Source organism: Rhincodon typus, chromosome 1 (assembly GCF_021869965.1).
Source record: "Rhincodon typus isolate 14 chromosome 1, sRhiTyp1.1, whole genome shotgun sequence".
NCBI lineage: Eukaryota > Metazoa > Chordata > Chondrichthyes > Orectolobiformes > Rhincodontidae > Rhincodon > Rhincodon typus.
The window spans coordinates 138291493-138307180 of record NC_063332.1 but is presented as its reverse complement, the minus strand read 5'-3'; positions in this window follow the sequence as shown (position 1 = coordinate 138307180).

The window sequence follows — 15688 nt, the reverse complement described above, 5'->3', positions numbered from 1 at the left end:
AGATTTGCAAAGATGTTGCCTGGGATGGAGCATTTTAGCTATAAAGAGAGGCTAGATTGGCTTGGGTTCTTTTATTTAGAACAGAAAACGCTGAGGGGGGATGTGGTAGAGCTGTATAATATTATGAGAGGCATGGACATGGAGGATAAGCAGCACTTGTTTCCTTCAGTTAAAGACTCTGTAATGAGGGAGCATAATTTTAAAGTGAAGGGCAGAAGGATTAGAGGGAATATTTCACCCAGACTTTGGTGTGATTCTGTAATGCATTGCCTAGGAGGGTGGTAGAGACAGGAAGCTTCACAGCTTTTCAAAAGTACTTAAAATGTTAGAACATTCAAGGCAATGGGCCAAGTATTAGGGAGTGGTATTAGTCATTTATATAAATGATTTGGATGTGAACATAGGAGGTATCATTAATAAGTTTGCAAAAGACACTAAAATTGGAAGTGTAGCGGACAGCGAAGCATGTTACCTCGGATTGCAACGTGACCTTGATCAGATGGACCAATAGGCCGAGGAGTGGCATGTGGATTTAGATAAATGTGAGGTGCTGCATTTTGAAAAAAACAAATCAGGGCAGGACTTATGCACTAAATGGTAAGGTCCTGGGGAGTGTTGCCGAACAAAGAGACCTTGAAGTGCAGGTTCATAGTTCCTTGAAAGTGGAGTTGCAGGTAGATAGAACAGTGCAGAAGGCATTTGGTATACTTGCCTTTATTGGTCAGTGCATTGAATATAGGAGTTGGGAGGTCGTGTTGCGGCTATACAGGACATTGGTTCGGCCACTTTTGGAGTGTTGCGTGCAATTCTTGTCTCCTTCCTACAGGAAGGGTGTTATGAAACTAGAAAAAGTTCCGAAAAGATTTATGAGGATGTTGCCAGAGTTGCAGGGTTTGAGCTATAGGGAAAAGCTAAATAGACTGGGGCTATTTACCCTAGAGCATCAGAGGCTGAGGAGTGACCTTATCAGAGGTTTATAAAATCATGAGGTGCATGGATAGGGTAAATAGGCAAGGTCTTTTCCCTGGGGTGGGGGAGTCCAAAATGTTTAAGAGGGCAAATGATTAAGGTGAGAGGAGAAAGATATAAAAGGGACTAAAGAGGCAACTTTTTCATGCATAGGGTGGTGCGTGCATGGAATGAGCTGCCAGAGGCAGTGGTGGAGGCTAGTACGATTACAACATTCAAAAGGCATCTGGATGTGTATATGAATAGGAAGGATTGAGGGATATGGACAAATGCTGGCAAATGGGAGTAGATTTATATAGGATATCTGGTTGGCATGGATGAGTTGGGCCAAAAGATCTGTTTCTGTGCTGTCTAACTCTATGATTCTATGACTCCATGACTCTAGTGTGGATAGGTAAGCGCAGATTTGATGGGCTGAAGGGCCTCTTCTGTGCTGTTTCACTCTGATCTTATCACATGCCTTTTAGAAATCCAAATGCACAATATCTAATAGTTCTCATTTTATCTACACTCGTCATTGCATACCTAAAACCAAAACTAATAAATTTGCCAAACGTAATTTCCCTTTCATAAAACTTTGTTGCTTCTGCCTGATTGTTTGTTTATTTTTAGAATGCAATGCTCTTAAGTAATGGATTCAGCACTTGCCCAGCGACAAATGTTAATATTAACTAGTTTGATTTCCCGGCTTTCTCCCTTCCGTCCTTTCATGAATAGAGGTATAACAATATCATTTTTCCACCTCCTGCAACCTTTTCAGGAGCATGGAATTTTGTGAATATTTCTAATCTACCTGTTCAGCAATATTATTACACACTTCTAGACCAGGTGGGTTTCAACCCAGACCTCCTGGTACAGAGATTGGACATTAAAATTGCACCTCAAGTGTCACTATGGAATTTTGTGAATTACTACCAAATCGTCATTGCAGTTGCTTCTTTTAAGCAATTAGGATACCAGCCACTAGGTTCAAGGTAGACTTGGCAGCCTTTCGTGCTATTAGCTTTCCCAGTTCTTTCTCTCTCATTATCATTGTTTTAAGTTTCTCCCTCCCTTTATCAGTTCATTTTCTTGGGAGGTTTGTTTTGGTATGTTTTTTGTATGCAAAATATTTGTTCAAAGTCTCTAGCATTTCTTTGCTTTCAGTATGAATTCCCCAGTCTCATCCTGTAAGGACAGGACATTTTGTGTTGTAGTAGTAGTGTTCTCACCTCTGAGCCAGAAGCACTGGATTCACATTCCACTTCAGTATTTGATTGTCACTGAAAGTGTGCCTAAAACTGTAAAATAATTTGGCTATATCTTGTAAATCCTTCTAACATATGCAAATGTCAGGATGTATAAATGGGTGGTATTCCTGGTTAGCCATATGATGGAAACACATTTAGACGTTCTCTTATCAGTATCCATAGCTCCCAGCTAAACCATGCATGTAAAAGGTTATGTTACCACAGTAGTTTCATTTTATTTGGAGCAATTGGAATGCTTGTGTGAATCAGATTGGTACCATGATCAATTAGGGTTGCTCCTTCATCTGGCTGAGGTAGATTCAAGACGTGTCCTTGCTCTACCATTGATGGAGTTTCTGATATTGCACTGCATCAGACCAATACCGCTACTTACGTTAGTCACTCTTTTCCTTGTAGGAACTTTTACTCCGTGTTTTTATATTGCTTGCTCATTTTCTCTCATATGCTACTGTTCACCTTCTCCTTAATATAAGTCATCCATGATTGCATTCTAAACCTTTCCCAGACTTCTTGCCAACTCCATGAATCTTTGCAGCATTTTATACCAATTCTTTCAATTTGATGCTGTCTTCCTTAGTTAGCCATGGATTGTGCATCCTTCTCAATCATTTTTTCTAAACAAAATATATCTCTGATGAGAGTTACGAAATATTTTGTTAAATGTCCTATAGAGACCTTGACTATTTTTCTTTAATTTCTGTCCTTTTTTGGCAGATTTGAGGCTAGGGTTAGTTAAAGTTTTTGAACAGCTGTATGTTTTAAAAAGGGAAGAAAACAGAAGCAGATGTTTGCTGTTGGTGACTGGCCTGGAAGATAATATAACTTAATTCCTAATCTGGGGAACACTGGTGATGATTTGAGACCATGTGTTGCCATGCCCAGGGCTCGTTGCTGGTTGGATGTTGAATTGGTCAATCAACTGAAGATGCTAACCAGCCAAATAAAGAGAATACTGATTTTTTTTAAAAAAGGAGAAAACCAAGACTGTCTGGTTCTTGGCAAATGCAGAGTGATTTTTTTGGAAGCTTCAGGACTGGCTACTGTTTTTACTCTGTCCAGTTAAGGAATTGTTGAATATTCTGAGAAAAAAATCCCAGCCTGTAAGAAATAAGAAAATACTTCTGGAAGTCCACTGAAATTTTTCACAATTACCAGTGACTTCAAAATTAGATATACTGTCATGCCTATGAACAATTTGTTATCCAAGGATTGCATGATGGCTTGGCATTGTTTGAAACACTTTAATTGAACTGGCAAATTGCACTTACTTTATATTTAATTTATCAGTTAATTGTGTCTGTGTGTGAGTTGGGGTTATGATCAAAGAATATTGGGTTTAAATCTTAGTATTAATCAGATTACCTTGTTCTTTATGTTTGCCCTGCTAAAGTTACAGTATTAACATTAAATTTGTTAATTTTTGTTTAACTTATAAACTTGACTGGTGTCTAATTGTAAAGTATGTTTAGGAACAACTTGGAAATTTCTCAGTGTTAAAAATATTTTAATTTCACTCTGTTGTGAATCTAGTGTTATTATGGCTAATTTAGATGGATGTGCTATCCCCGGTCCTAAAAGTTCATCGCTGCTTCTCTATTAAATTATCTTGCTGCACATGCCCTATTTCCTCTCAGCTGTAAACAGACAATAGATAGGCTGGAGTTCATTTCCTTAGAGCAGAGAAGTTTGAAGGGGGAATCCTGACTAAGGTATACAAAATTATAAGGAGCATAGTAAGGAAGAAACTTTTCCACCAAGTAGAGGAGTCAATAACCCGGGGAAATAGAGTTAATGTAAGGGACAGGAACTTTAAAGGGGCTTAAGGAAGTTTTTTTTCACTCAACAGCATACTGGATATTGGGAACTCACTGTCTGAAACGTTGGTCAGGGCAGGAATGATTGCAACATTTAAGAAATATTTAGATGAATAGTTGAAATGCAACATCATACAAGGTTACAAGCCACATGCTGTAAAATGTCTACTGATGTCCATGTCAATAAATTGAATCTGTCTGAGGCCCTCTTTCAAGATAAATGGCAAAGGTGAAAATACATCTCATTTAAAACCTGTCTGGATCTGGTTTGGATCTCACTGTTAAGTACATTGGTGACACGCTGCTGAAGCTTAGTTGGAATGGCATAGGGAATAGGAATCGGAATGCTGCCTTTGACCTGTGGCATGAACATGCATCAGTCACAGCACCCTCCAGTCAAGGTAGGTTCCCTCCTGTGGTCAGTCTTCCAAAAAAAAATCAGCATGTGTGTTACTTTTGCCTGACCTGTTCCTGATTTGGAATTGTAACTGAGCAAGTTCTGTGGCCTAGTGGGTTTTCATTTGTCCAAACTTGATGGATGTTTGAAGGTAGCTGAATAGGTTGTCGTCATTAAACACTTCAGACTCTGCATAAGTAAGAATGTCCCTGATCTTCTGAGAAATAGCCCACCTCAAAGCCTCTTTGGGAAGGAGTTCCAGGAATTTGACTCAATTTTGTTTTATTCATTTTTAGAACGTGTGCATTGCCAGTTGGCCAGGATTTATTGCCTGTCCTTCGTTGCCCTTGAGAAGGTGGTGGTGAGCAGCCTTCTTGAACTGCTCCAGTCCACAGGATTGACCAGAATGCCATTAAGGGGCGGAATTCCAGGACTTTAACCCAGCAACAGTGAATGAATAGTGACATTATTTCCAAGTCAGGATGGTAAGTGTCTTGGAGGGGAACTTGAAGGTGGTGGTGTTCCCATGTACCTGCTGTCCTTGTCCTTCTAGATGGAAGTGGGCGTGGGTTTGGAAGGTGGTGTCTGAGGATCTTTGATGATTTTCTGCGTGCATCTTGTACGTAGTACACATTGCTGCTACTGTGCATTGGTGGTGGAGGGAGTGGATGCTTATGAATGCAGTGCCAGTCAAGTAGGCTGCTTTGTCCTGGATGATGTCAAGCTTCTTGAGAGTTCTAGGACCTGCATTCATCCAAGCAAGTAGGAAATATTCTATCACACTCCTAACTTGTGCCTTGTAGATGGTGGACAGGCTTTGAGGAGTCAGGAGGTGAGTTGTTTGCTGCAGTATTCCAAGTCTCTGAAATGATCTTGTAACCACCGTGTTTATGGGGCGAGTCTAGTTGAGTTTCTGGTCAATAATAACCCCCAGGATGTTGACAGTGGGAGATTCAGTGATGGTAACACTATTGAATATCAAGGGACGGTGGTTAGATTGTCTCTTATTGGTGATTTGTGTGCCATGAATGTTACTTGCCACTTGTCAGCCCAAGCCTGGATATTGTCCAGATCTTGGTGCATTTGAACATGGACTGCTTCAGCGTCTGAGGAGTCGTGAATGGTGATGAACATTGTGCAGTCATTGGCAAACGTTACCACTTTTAACCTTATGATGGAGGGTAGGCCATTGATGAAGCAACTGAAGATTGTTGGGACACTACCCTGAGGAACTCCTTCAGAGATGCCCTGGAACTGAGAAGACTGACCTCCAACAAACATGACTATTTTCCTCTGTGTTAGTTATGACTCCAACCACAACAGAATTTTCCCCCTGATACCCGTTGATTCCAGTTTTGCTAGGGCTGTTTGATGCCACAATCAGTCAAATGCAGCTCTTGATGTCAAGGGCCGTCATTCTCACCTTACTTCTGGAATTCAGCACTTTTGTCCATGTTTGAACCAAAGCTGTAATGAGGTCAGGAGCTGAGTGGCCCGAGTGGAACCCAAACTGGGCGTCACTGATCAGGTTAGTGCTGAGCAGTTGCTGCTTGATAGCATTATTAATGATACCTTCCATCACTTTACTGATGATCGAGAGTAGACTAATGGGGCAGTGATTGGCTGGATTGGATTTGTCCTGCTTTTTATGTAAAGGACATATCTGGGCAATTTTCCACATTGTCGGGTAGTTGCCAGTGTTGTAACTGTATTGGAACTACTTGGCTAAGGAAGCAGCAAGTTCTGGAGCACGTCTTTGGTGCTATTGCTGGAATGTTGTTAGAGCCCATTGCCTTTGCAGGATCCAGTGTCTCCAACCATTTCTTGATATCACATTGAGTGATTTTAATCAGCTGAAGACTGGTATCTGTGATGCTGGGGACTACTGGGAGAGGCCGAGATGGATCATCCGCTGGGCACTTCTGGCTGAACATTGCTGCAAAAGCTTCAGTCTTATCTTTTGCATTGATGTGCTGGGTTCCTCCATCATTGAGGATGGGGATATGTGAGGAGTGTCCTCCTCCATTAAGGTGTTTTATTATCCATTCATGGCTGGATGTGGTAGGACTGCAGAGCTTAGATCTGCTCCGTTGGTTGTGGGATCACTTAGCTCTGTCTATCACTTGTTGCTTATGTTGTTTGGTGTGCAAGTAATCCTGTTTGGTGGCTTCACCAGATTGACACCTCGTCTTCAGGTATGCCTGGTGCTGCTCCTGGCATCTCCTCCTGCACTCGCCACTGGACCAGAATTGGCCCCCTGGCTTCATGGTAATGGTTGAGTGAGCCATGAGCTTACAGATTGTGCTGGAATACAGTTCTGCTGCTGTTGGTGGCCTACAGTACCTCATGAATGCCCAGTCTTGAGTTGCATGGTGATATTGCCTCACAACATGCTGGAGGTTATTCTCAATGTGAAGGCAGGACTTCATCTCCACAAGAACTGTGCGGTGGTCCCTCTTACTGGTACTATCATGGACAGATGTATCTGCAGCTGGCAGATTGCTAAAGATGAGGTCAAGTATGTTTTTCCCTCTTGTTGATTCCCTCACCACCTGCTATAGACCCAGTCTAGCAGCTCTTTCCTTCAGGACCTGGTCAGCTTGATCAGTAGAACTGCTGCTGAACCACTCTTGGTGGTGAACATTGAAATCCCCCACCCGGAGTACATTTTGTGCCCTTGACATCCTCAATGCTTCCTCTAGGTGTTGTTTAACATGGAGTAGGATTCATCACCTGAGGGAGGACAGTACATGGTAATCAGCTAGAGGTTTCCTTGCCCATGTTTAACCTAAAGTCACAAGACTTGATGAGGTCCAGAGTGAATTCTGAGAAGTCCCACAGCAAGTCCCTCCTGACTGTACACCACTGTGCTGCCACCACTGCGCTGCCACCACTGCTGGGCCTTTCCTGCCAGTGGGACAGGACATATCCAGGCATAATAATGATGGTGTCTGGGACATTGTCTGTAAGGTATGATTCCAAGAGTATGACTGTTATGTTGTTGCTTGACTAGTCTGTGAGACAGTTCTCCCAATGTTGGCACAAGCCCCCATATGTTAGTCAGGTGGACTTTGTAGGTTCTACAGGGCTGTTTCTGTCATTGTCTTTTCCGGTGCTTAGGTGATGCCAAGTGATCAATCTGGTTTCATTTGTTTGAGACTTTGTAGCATTTAGTGCACTGATTAGCTTGCTAGGCCATTTCAGAGGACAATTGAGAATCGACAATATTGCTGTGCAGTTACAATAAAGATATGGTGATATAGTTCCAAGTCATCATGGCTTGGAGGGAACATGCATGTGTACATATATCTGTATGTTTTAGATGGTATAGGTCAGGTTTGGAAGAGCTGTTAATGTGATGTTGCAATTCACCTTGTAAACAGTACACACTGCTATCACTCTGCATCCAGTGGAGTGAGTGAATGCTTGAGATGAAGAGGATGACAGTCAAGAAGTAACCTTTGCTCTGGATTGCATGGAACTCCTGAAGTGTGGTTAGAGCCACTTTAATCCAGGTATGCATTGAGTATTCCATCGAGACTTTGGGGAATCTGCAGCTGAATTACTAGCTATAGAATTCCCAGCCTCTTCTAGCCATTATATTTGCATGGCTAATTCAGTTCAGTTCCCCAAGAATGTATATACATCTACCATTCCCCTTTTATAGAAAGATGGAAAATAGATCAGGAGTAGGCCATTCAACCCTTTGAATCTGCTGTACCATTCATTATGACCACAACTAATCATCTGGCTCAATAGCCTGTTCTCACTTTTTCCCCAGATTCTTTGATCCCTTTGGCATCATATGTTTTTTCCAAGTCTTTCTTGAAATTATATAATGTTTAACTGCTTTCTGTGGTAGCAAATTCCATGGGTTCATCACTCTCTGGGTGACAAAATGGTTTACCCCATATCCTTGGACTGTTACACCTGATTCTGGACTCCCTCATCATCGGAAATATCTTTCCTGCATCTACCGTGTCTACTCCTGGTAGCATTTTATAGATTTCTATGAGATACTCCCTCGTTCTTCTAAACTCCAGCGAATATGATCCTAACCAATTTAACCTCTTCTTATATGACAGTCCTGCCATCCCAGGAATCAATCTAGTAAGCCTTTCCTCTATAGCAAGAATATCCTTCCTCAGTTAAGGAGATAGTCTGCACACAATATTCCAGGTGAGGTGTCACCAAAGTCCAACTTGATATATCCTCAATGAACTTCAGGAAATTTGTCAAACATGATTTCCTTCTCACAAAGCCATGTTGACTCTGTTTGATTGCATTAAGCTCCTCTGAATGCCCTATTATTTCTTGCTTAAAATGGACTCTAACATTTTCCCAGGCCTATAGTTTCCTGCTTTCTGTCTCCCTAAATCTTGAAAAGGGTATCATATTAATAGCTTTTAAATCCATTGGAACCTTCCCAGCGTTTAGTAAGTTCTGGAATATTTTGATCGATGCCTCCACTGTCTGTGCAGTCACTTCCTTTAAAGCCCTTGGATGCAGGTGATCAGGTCTTAGTGATATGGGAAGAATGTTATATCATTATTGTTATTGTTAATATTATTATTAAGCTGGAGAGGGTTCAGAAGAGATTTACCAGGGTGTTTCTGGGAATGGAGGGTTTGAGTTATAAAGAGAGACTGGATATGCTGGCACATTTCTCACTGGAATGTATAAGGTTGAAGGATAACCTAACAGAGGTTTATAAAATCATGAGGAGTATAGACAAGGTGTATGGCAGGTGTCTTTCCCCTAGGATAGGGGACGTCAAGACTAGGGGGCACATTTTTAAGGTGAGAGGAGAAAGATTTAAAAGACATGAGGGGCAACATTTTTACACAGAGAGAGTGTGGAATAAACTTCCAGTAGAAGTGGCAGATGCAGGTACAGTTAGAACATTTAAAAGACATTTAGATAATTACATGAATAATGAATGTTTGGATGGATATGGGCCAAATGCACGGAGGTGGGACTAGTTCAGTTTGGGATTATGAACGAGTTGGACCAATGGATCTGTTTTCATGCTGTATGACTCTATGATTGTCTGATTCTTTGACCTGTCTGCCTTTAGTTCCATTGTTTATCTGTTATCTTTGGGATGTTTATAGTGTGCTCCACTGTGATGACTGATACAAAACATTGGTTTAAATTCCCTGCCATTTCTTTGTTTCCTGTTATCAATTCATCAGTTGCATTGGGGCAACACGGTGGCTCAGTGGCTAACACTGTTGCCTCATAACACCAGGTTCAATTCCAGCCTTAGGTCACTGTCTGTGTGGAATTTACACATTCTCCTTGTATCTGTGTCGATTTCCTCCATGTGCTCTGTTCTTCTCCCACAGTTCCAAAGATAGCAGGTTATGTAGATTGGCTATACTAAATTGTCCTATCATATCCAGGGATGTGTCGGTTAAGTAGATTAGCCATTAGGTAAATTCAGGGTAACAGGGATATGTTTGGGGTGGTGGTCTGCGTCTGGGTGGGATACTGTTCAGAACGTCAGTGCAGCGTCAATGATCTGAATGGCCTCTTTCTGCACAGTAGGGATTCTGTGAAACTCTATCCTCCAAGGGTCTCGCACTTACCTTAGCTACTATCTTTTTCAAACTGAAGAAATTCTTGCTGTTCGTTATATTGTTCCAGGTTTCACAGTCAACTTTTTCCTTACTTGATTTTTTTTCAGTCATCCACTGCTGGTTACTAAACTGTTCAGATGAGTTAGGTTACTCAGTTTAAAAATGTTTAATCCTCATCCACACACTGATCGGGCTTACGTAGAATACAATCCATAAAATCATAGAATCCCACCAGCGCAGAAGAGGCCATTCATCCCATTGAGTCTTCCCTCCAAAGAGCAGCCTGCCTAAATCCAACCCCCACCCTATCCTACCTACCATTGTACCGTTGATGTAAAATAGCCTGCCATGGGAATGGTCTGCAACATATTGCTCTAAGAAGCAATCTGAATGTACTCCAGAAATTCATCTTCGATATCATCTTGTCCATACGATTTGTCCAGTCAAAATGCAGATTAAAAATCACCCATGACAATTGTAGTACTCTTCTACATCCTTCCTTTCCTTCCTGATTTACATGGTGAAGCAATCTTCAGGGGCTTCTAGGTGACTCATACCCATGATTTCTCTCCAATGTCATTCCTTACTTTCACTTAAATTGAATCCATGTCATGATTCAATTGCATCTCTTTCACGACTGACCAATGCAGTGATACTTTCTTTTGTGAACAAAGTTGCCTCACCTTCTTTTACATTTTGCCTACTCTTCTGGAACATTGAATGCTTTTGAGTATTGAGTTTTCAATCGTGGTTACCCTGTTATTGTGTCTTCATGATAGCTATCTAGTCATACAAAAGACATAACGTGGGAAATTTTAATCCCCTAGGAATGTAGAGGCAGAATTAGCACTGCTGTCTCAATGCACCAGGGGACCTGAATTTGATTCCAGCTTCAAGTGACTGTGAGGAGTTTGCACATTCTCCCCCAGTCTGTGTGAGTTTTCGTCAAATGCTCCGATTTCCTCCCATGGTCCAAAGATGTGCAGGTTAGATAGATTGGCCATGCTAAATTGGCAGGTAGTGTCCAGGGATGTGCAGGTTAGGTGGGTTAGCCATGGTAAATACGGGGTTACGGGAATAGGGTGGGGGTTGAATCTAGGCAAGCTGTTCTTTGGAAGGCAGACTCGATAGGATGAATGGCCTCTTCTGCATTGTTGGGATTCAATAATTTTAAGGATTGTATTCTATGTAAGCCCAATCCGTGTGTGGATGAGGATTAAACATTTTTAAAATGAGTAACCTAACTCACCTGAAGTCCAACCAGCCCACTTCAGTTGAGGAGGGGTCCTTGTCTTCAGTGCATGTAAGTAAGCTGTTGACAGAATCATAAAATCATATATATGAAGAGGCCCTTCGGCTCATTAAATCTGTACCATCAAAGCTGCACTAAGTCTACACTATTCCCACTTTCCAGTAATAGACCCATAGTCTTGAATGGTACGACATTTCAACTGCTCATCCAAGTACTTTTCAAAGGTTGAGATATTTCCTGCCTCAACTAACCTCCCGGGCGGTACATTCCAAACTACCACCGCACACTTGGTGGAAAAAAAATTCCACAAGTCCCCTATGAACTTCTACCTTTCATCTTGAAATAATGCCTCCATGTTAATGACCCTTCGTCTAAGCAGCACATCTCTATCAAGGTTAACACCTCTCCCTTAACCTTCTCGGTTCTAAAGAAAACAAGCCAAGCTTGTCCAGCCTCTCTTTGTAGTTGTAATGCTCCAATGTAGGCAATATCTGCCAAGAGTTGACTGTACCATCTGGAACCATGAGGATCAATGCAATGCATGCAATCAATGTGACATCTTTGTCCATTGTAGTTCAACAATCCTAATGTTTTTCTCCTTCTGTAAGCAAAGGTGTAGCTGTCAAAAAGGTGTAACATACAGAGAGAATCAATACTGTTGGATGGCCAGGCAGCCTCCATGTCTGTGTACTTTACATGCACTGGCCTGTGACCAATGTTCTTTCTCTTTAAAAGCCCTATAATTGTTGTTTACTGCAGCCCCATGCCTCACGAGTGGTCATCTAACTCATAAGCTCCAAATGTGCTTGCAGCCAATTTCATTCCCATTGTGCACTTTTGATTTCTGGCATGATGGAAAGTGACAGTGAATGCTCCTCTATCAGTGACTTCCAGCCTCAGCTTGAACATATTGGTGAGCCCTCAAGAATCCACATCCCTTCCTAGTGGCCCATCCCATTAACCTGACAGGTTTCAGACTTCCTCAGGTCCCCACCCAACCTGTGTACATGCGCCTACAGCTGACTAAGATGACCATGCCTGCTGTATCATTCACGTTGAAGCCAAGGTGCTCCTGATCATAGATGACCCTGTTTGTGCATCACTCCCTTCCCAGCCATAATTTACCTTGTGCCTGCTTGCAAATCCTTCTACCTGCCTTAATAACTGTACAGCACTCTTGCCCAGATCTTGCATTTCCTGAAGAGAAAACTGCCAAGGCTCAGTCTTACTTCTGTGCACGCCACCCCGGAAGGATTCGACAGACTGACCATGACCAATCCCCTCCACCGACATTATCAGACACCACTGGGAAGACATTCCCAGACCCATGACTATTGCCGATACATTGCCCGACTGTGCTAGCACTAATGCCCCCAGACTTGTTGCTTGGAGCCAACGGATGGCTGTGGCCACTTCCTAGACTACAAAGACACAAATCCCTGACCAAGAAATCCTGACCAGATGCCTGACTACAGCCAATACTCTTGACTGAAATAGAAGGCTGCCCTTGACTTACTGTACCAGCACCCCCGAATAATAGGTGGCTCATGGATGTCAGTGAAGACTTTAAAGCATGGCAGCAGCACATGCAATGTGTTTGCCACATAAGCTGCTGGCATGTGGGGCAGATGTGATGATGAAATAGCAAACTGCTGCACAGCAAGATATCTGCACTCTTGACTGGGGATTGCTGACCAGAGAAAGATATACTGCTTGTTTTGTTTCCATATACATTATTGACAAACATTCTACAAACAAAAACTGTTATTTCCACACATGGAAAGACAATGAAGCATCTAAAATAGTAAGAAATGTAGAAACTGCTTGACAGTTGCAGATACCAACTTTCACTTTTTAAAATATCCTTAGATACATCTCATCTAGTCTCTAAGTTCTGGTAATTTATCAGCTTTCAGTACAGACAGCCTATACAATACCTACAACAACACAATCGTCATCAAGTATAAATCCTTCAAGTGTCTGAATCACCTCCACTTTCCTCACAGCCTGGTAATATCTTCTTTCATGTCAAAGAGAGATTAAAAAAATTCCCTTCATAGTTCAAGAAAAGTCATCTGCCTCTAGTGGAAATCCTCTTTCGTTCTTGGCATCCCCATTCCTCCTTTTACCACACTTTTGCTACTTATATGCTTATAAATTTGGATTCCCCTTTATGTTACCTTGCAGTATCTGTTTATACTTTCTTTATGCCTCTCTTAATTTGTTTTCTGTATTCCTCTCTGAATCTTTTTTATTTAGCATTGTTCTTGGTTCTATTCTCCGCATGAGTCTTAAGGTCTCATTTTCTTCTTCATTTTAAAGTCTACACTTTTGAAATAAATGAATCAAATTAATCCAAATTTAAAGGATATTATGCAAAATAATTGAGCCTAGCCGGAATGGTTCATTGCAAAATCATGCATTGCATTTATTTAGCTGCTTTGTTGATTAAGGCTTGAATCATGGAAATTTTGCAAGAAATAGATATTCTGAAACTTCACGTTGTTAATACTAATAGGTTCATTGTACATAAATGATCTATGTATAGGTAAGGCTCAATTTTTTTTTTTGTCTTGTACTAAATGCCATTCTTAAATGGATTTTAGTTATGGAGAAACATGACGTGTACATATTGATGAGCAAATTATTGTTCTACATACATTTATTCAAACAATTTAAATGAGTTAACTTTGTCAAATTAAAAATGATCTTTGTAAACTTTCAATGTGAAAATGATAATGAATATAGAATATGTAACCGGACACCAAAAATCATTCTCACCACATGAGCAAAAACTAACATCCGCTTTTTCTTAATGATATATGCGCTTTGGTAAAAGTCTTGGCACAAGCCTAGATGGTGCTCGTTGTCCTTTATTTGTTAAACAGGAATGTGTAAATTTATATCAGAAAGAGAAAACCAGTTAATTTACGTAGTATTGCTGCCTGAATTCTTAGCTGTTTTGCGAATCAGATTTCCTACATTTTAAAGATGATTGAAAATATTTTTCTTTGTTTCCATATACATTATTGACAACCATTCTACAAACAAAAGCTGCTATTTACACATATGGAAAGACAATGAAACATCTAAAATAGTTGCTAGAAAGAAATGTAGAAACTGCTTGGCAGTTGCAGATACCAACTTTATGACTGTGAAATAAATCTTCATCCTAGTTTTATTCAGGTGACTTGTTTTAATAAATGTTTTAACCTCATCCTTTGTTGTTCAGGTCCCACTGGAAGCACTTTCTTTTACTTGTTGAATTGCCAACCTGACGCTGAGCTTCTGACTCAAATGAATCATTTTCTGCCACTTCAGCAGTTTATGTCGCACCTGCATAGGCAGGCACTACAGTAATAACCATCTCAAGGGAAAATTACAGAAACAGAATACTCGCTAATTATACATCCATTCTTTGTAGCTGCTGAGATCCTGAACAAGGTTACATGCAAGGACAGGCTCTCAAGCATGCCTTTACATGAAATGTGAAACACCCAAATAGAACTAAAAATGTCAACATCTTGAGACTAGGGCAGTGTTCAGTATGATGAACCAGACAAGATGACAACCTGTGCTCTCTTCCTTGAAAATCTTTCCTTTCACCTTTAATAACCTCCTGATTTGCACTGATGCACATCTTGATAAGATCTAATGCGAATGTAAATACTTGCCCTTGTCTGTCTTGCACATAACCACCAAACATTTTAACAGAAGATTAGAATTGATGTCTTGTTCCTATCTGATGACATTTAACTGTTTGTTTTCAAATTTCAGCATTAAACCGGTCAGTTTGTACTGCTGCTGGTTGTTCTGATGAAGCATTCATATGCCGAAGTGCATTTGCCAATACCAAAATGTAGACCATGCGTAAGACCAGGATAGGAGCCAAGAGCTAGCTCTCCTGCCCAGTGAGCCTGCTCTGCCATTTAATAGGATCATGGCTGATCCAACATGCTTCACATCCACTTTCCTGTCCTTTCATCATAATCCTTGATTATCCCACTGATCACAAATCTATCCCAGCCATAAATATACACAATCACTCTGCCCCCACAGCTCTCTCTGGCAAGGAGTTCCAAAGACTCTCAACCATTTGAGAGAAGAAATTCTTCCTCATGTCATCTTAAATTGGCATCCCTTAGTTCTGAGACTATGCCCTCTGGTCTGAGTCTCTCCCTTGAGGGGAAGGATCCTCTTAACATTTACCCTGCCAAGCACCTTAAGAATCCTATAAGTTTGATTGAGATCACATCTCATTCTTCTGAACTCCAGTGAGTAGAGTCACAACCTGTTTAAAGTTTGCTCTTAAGACAATCCCTTCATATCAAGGGTCATCCTAGTGAACCTTAGATAACAAGATGTAGAGCTGGATGAACACAGCAGGCCAAGCAGCATCAGAGGAGCAGGAAGGCTGACGTTTC